We start from the raw sequence: 6185 nt of genomic DNA on the forward strand, positions 1-6185 counted from the left end.
GTAAAAAGGGCACAGAAACCAGCCGGAAGGTCCTCCCACTGGAAGAAGCTAGGCATCAAATTAAATAGCGATGGTAATGGATTATAATCTATTGACTAAATTAGGCATCCATGAGTCCATTTTGATATATGTAAACAAATAAATGGGAAGAATAAAAACACTTTTCCTTAGACTAGAATGCCAACTAATAAATGGAGAAGGAATGATGGTGATAGAAAATCACCATTTAGCAACCATAATATTTAATTTCTCCAACTAACATTTATCGATGCTGAAACTAGTAGGCAGAAGTTTGATAAGGAATAGAGCGTTTGCCTGATCTCAAAATAACTCCCCAAATATTATTAATTACAAAAGTATCTTCACAGCAGAGAAACTCTGTAAACACAATCTAAGTCAGATGATCAAATTTAACCTCACCAGTAGTGGGACAAATTGGAATTGTATACCACTTGATAGGATATCATGAGAACATAGAATGTCTACTTTTATTTTTTTGACAAATATCTGTGATCTAAATGTGATCAAAAGGAAATATCAAACATCCACATTGAGTGACAGTCTATGAAATAATTAACCTGTGATATTCAAAAGCATCAGAGTCATTGAAGACAAAGAAAGGCTGGAACTGGTCCTAACTGAAGGACACTAAAACTATATGACAATTAAATGTGATATATGATTCTGGATTGGAGTCTTTTGCTATAAAGGACATTTATGGAAATGCAAGATACTTGCAAGGGATTTACAAAGTTATGTGTTAGTTATACATCAGTGTTAATTTTCTAATTTTGGAGGTTGAATTGTGGTTATGTTGGAAGATGTCCACATTCATAGGACTTGCACACTAAAGTGTTCAGGGTGATGGCACATCATGTCTACTATTCACTCTCAAGTGTTTCATGGGTGAAAAAGTCTTTGTACTACTTTTGCAAATTTCTGTAAGTTTGAAATTTCTTCAAATTAAAAAAAAAAATAGAGGCAAAGTTACACAGATACTTTCTCTAGTAATATTGATTACCTATTGTTCCAAGTCAACTAGACCATTGCCTGGCATCCAGTTACAGAATGGTGGCAGTAGGCTTTGATCAGCCCTTCTAGACTATCCATATGCATAAGCTAATTCATATGTACAAGATACTTTGGTAATCTCTTTTATTTTGTATTAATAAATATTAGTGAGTCATACCATAGGTGTATTGTGTGTGCAGGTCATTTAATAAAGAGAAAAAAAATCATTAAGGTTGCCTAATATGTGTTGGAAATGAAGTTATGGTTACATCTTCAAATATTTTACATACTTTTTGTTGGAAGAGTGGTTGTATTTATTTCTATAGGCACAGAAGGGAAATCAACTGATGGAAGATTGAGGCTTCTAGTTTTGATTCAAGAAGAGAGAACCTCATGATGAACACTGCTGAGCAAAGGCACTGCCTTGTGAGGTAGTGAGCTCCCCGTAGTGAGATCTGATCAAGCCAAGTCTATGTGATGACCTGTTAAGCATGTGTTAAGAACAGGTAAATGATGTAAGGGAAAAGGTAAGCTGCCTGATTTTTAAATTCTCCTTAAACTGAAATACTTAACATCTATGATTCCTTGAGCAATGGAAGGTAAAATTAATAAGGTCAATCTGATGTACTCAAGGAGATAGAATCTTAAATAAGGATGTTTTTATTCTTACTCATGAACATGTCAAAGATGTTCCCATTCTAAGATACAAGTAAGAATTAAAAATGTTCATTTTTCCCTCTATAGTCAATAACCATCTCATGTTGATGGCCCTGGTTTCAAGTGGAAGGGGAAAAAAAAAAAAAACCTCTGTACTGTCAACATAACAAAAATAACGAGATTATAGAAGAACACTGACTGATCGTCACTTCATAATTGAAAGATGGGCCTATTAAGGGGACACAGCAGGCCTGAAGGAATTGTGTGATCATTTGCACAAATGCTAATTTTGATATGTGGTTCTTCATATCCGTAAACATAATGTGGATGGTATGGCATGATGAACAGTGCAATCTTCCCCAGGAGGCCTATGCCTCAGTGAATCAATGACAAGAGGGCCATTTGCTGGCATTAGGTGATGGGGTATCATTCTCTCTTGTAGTGCTCATGGCAGAGCCAGTCCGAATTGCCAGGATGCTGTGTTTTAGGGACAACCATCTTCTTCCCCGGAGAAACCACCTTCTTCCCCGGAGGTGTACATATATGATTGTACATACATAATTATGTACAGTTATACGTATGAAACCTGGAGCAAATCACTTCTCTGGTCTTAGTTCCCTCACTGATTATATAAAGAATTTGGAATAAATAGGCTAGGGTCTCTGAAATGGCTCTGGTTGACAGGTGTGTATATGAGAGAAAGAAGTTGGGCTTTTAAGTCAGAGAGACCTAGATTCAACTCCTGCCTCAGTCACTTGTGAGATCTTGAGCAAGTTTATTAAGTTTTCTGAGCATTGCTGTCCTCAACTGAAAACAAGTGAAGATAATAATACCTCCTTCTCAGGGTGTTGAGTATGTCAGTTGGCACACAGCCCTTGATAAATATTTGCTGCATGGCTGAATTTTATATATGTTAGTTTACTACACACCAATATGTGTACATTCAAATAATCAAATATTTACATACATGCACATATACCCTCACAAAATCAAGAGAAGATAGAAAATATAGTCAAATTAATAAAGATGTGCCACAGATTTAGGTGAGTGGGAATTCTCCGCTCCAGGCCCACACAGACCCATCACCATAAGGTAGGTATTCAGTAAATGTCACACGAATAAATGAACAAAAGGAACACATGGCACCCCCATCCTCATAAGTGGAGATCCATAGTTTTAATGCAAATTCTGGGGAAACAGAATTTTTAACAAAGATACTAACTTGTCATCTGCCTCATATGTATCTTGCTTTTTCTTTTTCTTAGCTCTACCTGGTTTGTTGTAGTAACTTAGTGGAAACAACCTTTCTCATGGAATGTTCTGAGCTCGGTTCCATCTAACCCCATAAGGAACGGCCCATGGGTTGCGTGCAACCCTGAAGTAGATTTCTTATAAGCATCCACTGAAATAAATAATTCGGGGCCTGTCCTCAGTCACACATAAGAAAGTCTCCATTTTTTCCAATGGAGAATGTAAATGTAGTGGCAGAACCCGAAAATATATGTATTTTAAACAACTCCTCTCAAATTCTTTTGGGAAAGATAATGAACTCTAATGGTAGGGAATATTCCAATTTTCTCAAGCAGGAGAAAAAAGAAATGGATAGGTTGGAAAAAATGAACTTTAAAAAAGCGGTACAGTATTTGATGTTTAAAAAAATCAAATAAAAGGCCACAAATTGAATGGAATAGCTTTTGCTAATGCTGAAACTTGCAGGGCCAGTTAGAGCTCATTAAGAGGTGATGGAAACTATGCAGATGAGATCAAGTTTGGTAATTGGCTGGTTCTGAATCCATTAGAAAGGTTATAGGGTTGTTTGGGTGGGTTATGTTTTATAAAGGAATGATTAGAAGTATATTAATGGGCCAATGGGTTATAAGGCTGAGATTGGTTTGGTGATATAATGTCCAGGATAGCATTAGGCTGGGGACAAGGTTATGTGGATAGGATTAAATCTGGGGAATAGGTCAGCTATGATCATGTTAGGTGGGTTATAGGTTTATAAAAATTGTCCTGTGTTTGATGGCAATGAGAAAATGAGAATCTAATCAAACTTCACTTGCATCCTTGGTGCTTCTAATACTCTAATGCCTTTATATGCAGAAATTCCCTTCCAGAATTGATATGGGATCTGGATCAAGATCCCCCCAAAAATCTTAGATACAAAACAAAGCCCTTAATTCCCAGCAGAGTTAAGGTCTTCATTGGTGTGTTACTAAGATGTAAGGAAGGCACATTGAGGGAAGGGAAGGGCTGAAGTAGTGTTGTATAATTTTCTCAGGAGTGGATTTAAGAGGAGATGGCATTTGATCAGAGTCATGGAAAACTGAATTACACACTTGCTACAGAGGTGGTAATAGAAGGTTGAAAAGGCAACCTAGGAAGAGGTTGCATTCTGTGAAAACATCTGGGCATGATAAACAGACGAGTGTCTCCAAGGAACTCAGAGGTCCTATGCGTGTCTGTGTTGAGACAGTTGGGAAAAAACAAAGGAGGGCTGTGTAGATGTGTGTGTTTGAGTGTGTAGTAAAGGACCAGGCAAGAGAGGTTGGCAGGGGCTCGAGTTTGAGGGAAGAGTGATTATAGGCTGTATTAATAAATGTGAACTTGAATCCTTTCTGCCAGTCTGTCCCAAAATGTATTCCACAGCAAATAAATGTCATAAGTACATACGAAAATGATAAAAAAAAAAAAAGAGAGAAGATTCTGTGGATTCAACTGTGTTTGCTAATGCCACATTTTAAATTCTCAGCCTCTGCCTCTTCTATAGATGTTCAGTTCACATTAGAATTTTAAAGGTTCTGAGGAATCCTGCGGTTGCAAAAATGTGATTAGTTACTCCACCATGTTTTAAGCTTTTTTGATCACAGATACCTTTTTACCTACTCCAACCTCAAAGAGAATGGTTATTAATAGTCCTTTTGAGTAAATGTTCTAAGGAATACACTTTAGGAAAACACTGCTCTAGAAAAAGAGAAGCCCTTACAACAAAGACATAAAGACACAAGGATACACGATTTTCTCATTTTACAAAGAAGATGTAATGATACTGGAAGAATAAGTTACAGTAAAGAGAATGAAAAAATATGATGTTGAAGTTGAACAGTCAATTTGAATTATCTACTACTAAGTAGATATATGACCTTGAGAAAATTTCTTCTCTGTGTGTCTCAGTTTTCTTAAGTCTATGATTAGGATCCAAAAGGAATTTAAGCCTATTAAATAACATAATGCATGCAATGATGAATACAGTGCCTTGCACGTAATAAGAGTTTGATTGATGTTAATAGTTGTGATAATTCTAACCTTCCCTACTGTTTCAGGTACACTGACATGCTCAGTTCAGCCTCCTGTCCCCAAGTTCAAGTGTGGGCGCTCTTCCCCACATCATGTCCAGGGTTTCCCTTTAATCTATTGTTATCTTTGCAGGCACTATAGGGAGACATCCTTACAAGGGTGACAAAGTAAAGCTCATCGACTGGATATCATTTTCCATCTTGGCCGGATAGTAAGGATGATTGATGTTAATTGAATGAGGTGCTCATATGGGAAGTCTAAATATCTAACTAGAAAAAGAAGCAGGTTTTTGAGTGGCAAACATCCTAGTCTCTTGAAAAGGGAGCCACCAGCTGACAAGGATCTTGAGCAATAGAGACTCTAAGCTCAAATCCTGGACATTCCGGAGATTCTTGTCTCAGCCTCTATGCTCATTTTTTTGTGGACAGCCATCCCAGCTGGGGTCTAGTTTCTCAGTTCTGAACACTTCCCTGGTATTCAGATTTTTAAAATATCCCTCCCTCACCTCACCAGGCTTCTTGGCTATACCACTTTTGTTAATTAAAAAACCTTATTTTTATTTTTTTTTAATTTTCTCAAAATTGCCTTTGGTGGCATATTAGAAAGATCTTGGATATAAACCAAGTTCAAATAATTAGTAACAGCTAAAGTGATTTCCCTTTCTTTCAGAAGTTGGCAGAGTTATACTTAAGGGAGAAAAAAAAGAAAAAGGTCTGATCTCTGCTTCTTGGGGAGAATGAAGGAGGGAGAGCTGAAATCTTTCCTGGATAAGTTTCCTGCCCATCTCCACTCTCCCATGACCTCTTTTCACAGTAGTAAGGAAACAGGTAAATTTATTTACCAAAACAGGCTGAAAATCCAAATTGTTTCTTGCTATTATTACTCTGGTTCAATAACATAGAAACAAAAGTAGATTACTCTCACCTTTCTTTTCTCGTGTGTATATACACACACACACACATATATATGTGTGTATATACACATACTTTTTTTTTTTTTTTTTTTTTACTTTTTCCTATTTCCTGGAAGTCCATCAGTGCAGGCACTTTTCTCTCTGGCACTCACAATACTTTATACATGTTTCTGTGTTTGAGTTTTGTTTGTTGCTTTTGTTTTTTAGCATGGATGTAATGATTACATTTGTGTCTCTCCAAATTTTAAGCTACTCCAAGACAACATTACCTTACTCTTCATTCTGTCTGCCCCTTTCCTTGCCCAGT

The sequence above is a fragment of the Ceratotherium simum genome, chromosome 29, assembly GCF_057802395.1.
Source record: "Ceratotherium simum simum isolate JZ-2026a chromosome 29, ASM5780239v1, whole genome shotgun sequence".
Taxonomy (NCBI): Eukaryota; Metazoa; Chordata; class Mammalia; order Perissodactyla; family Rhinocerotidae; genus Ceratotherium; species Ceratotherium simum.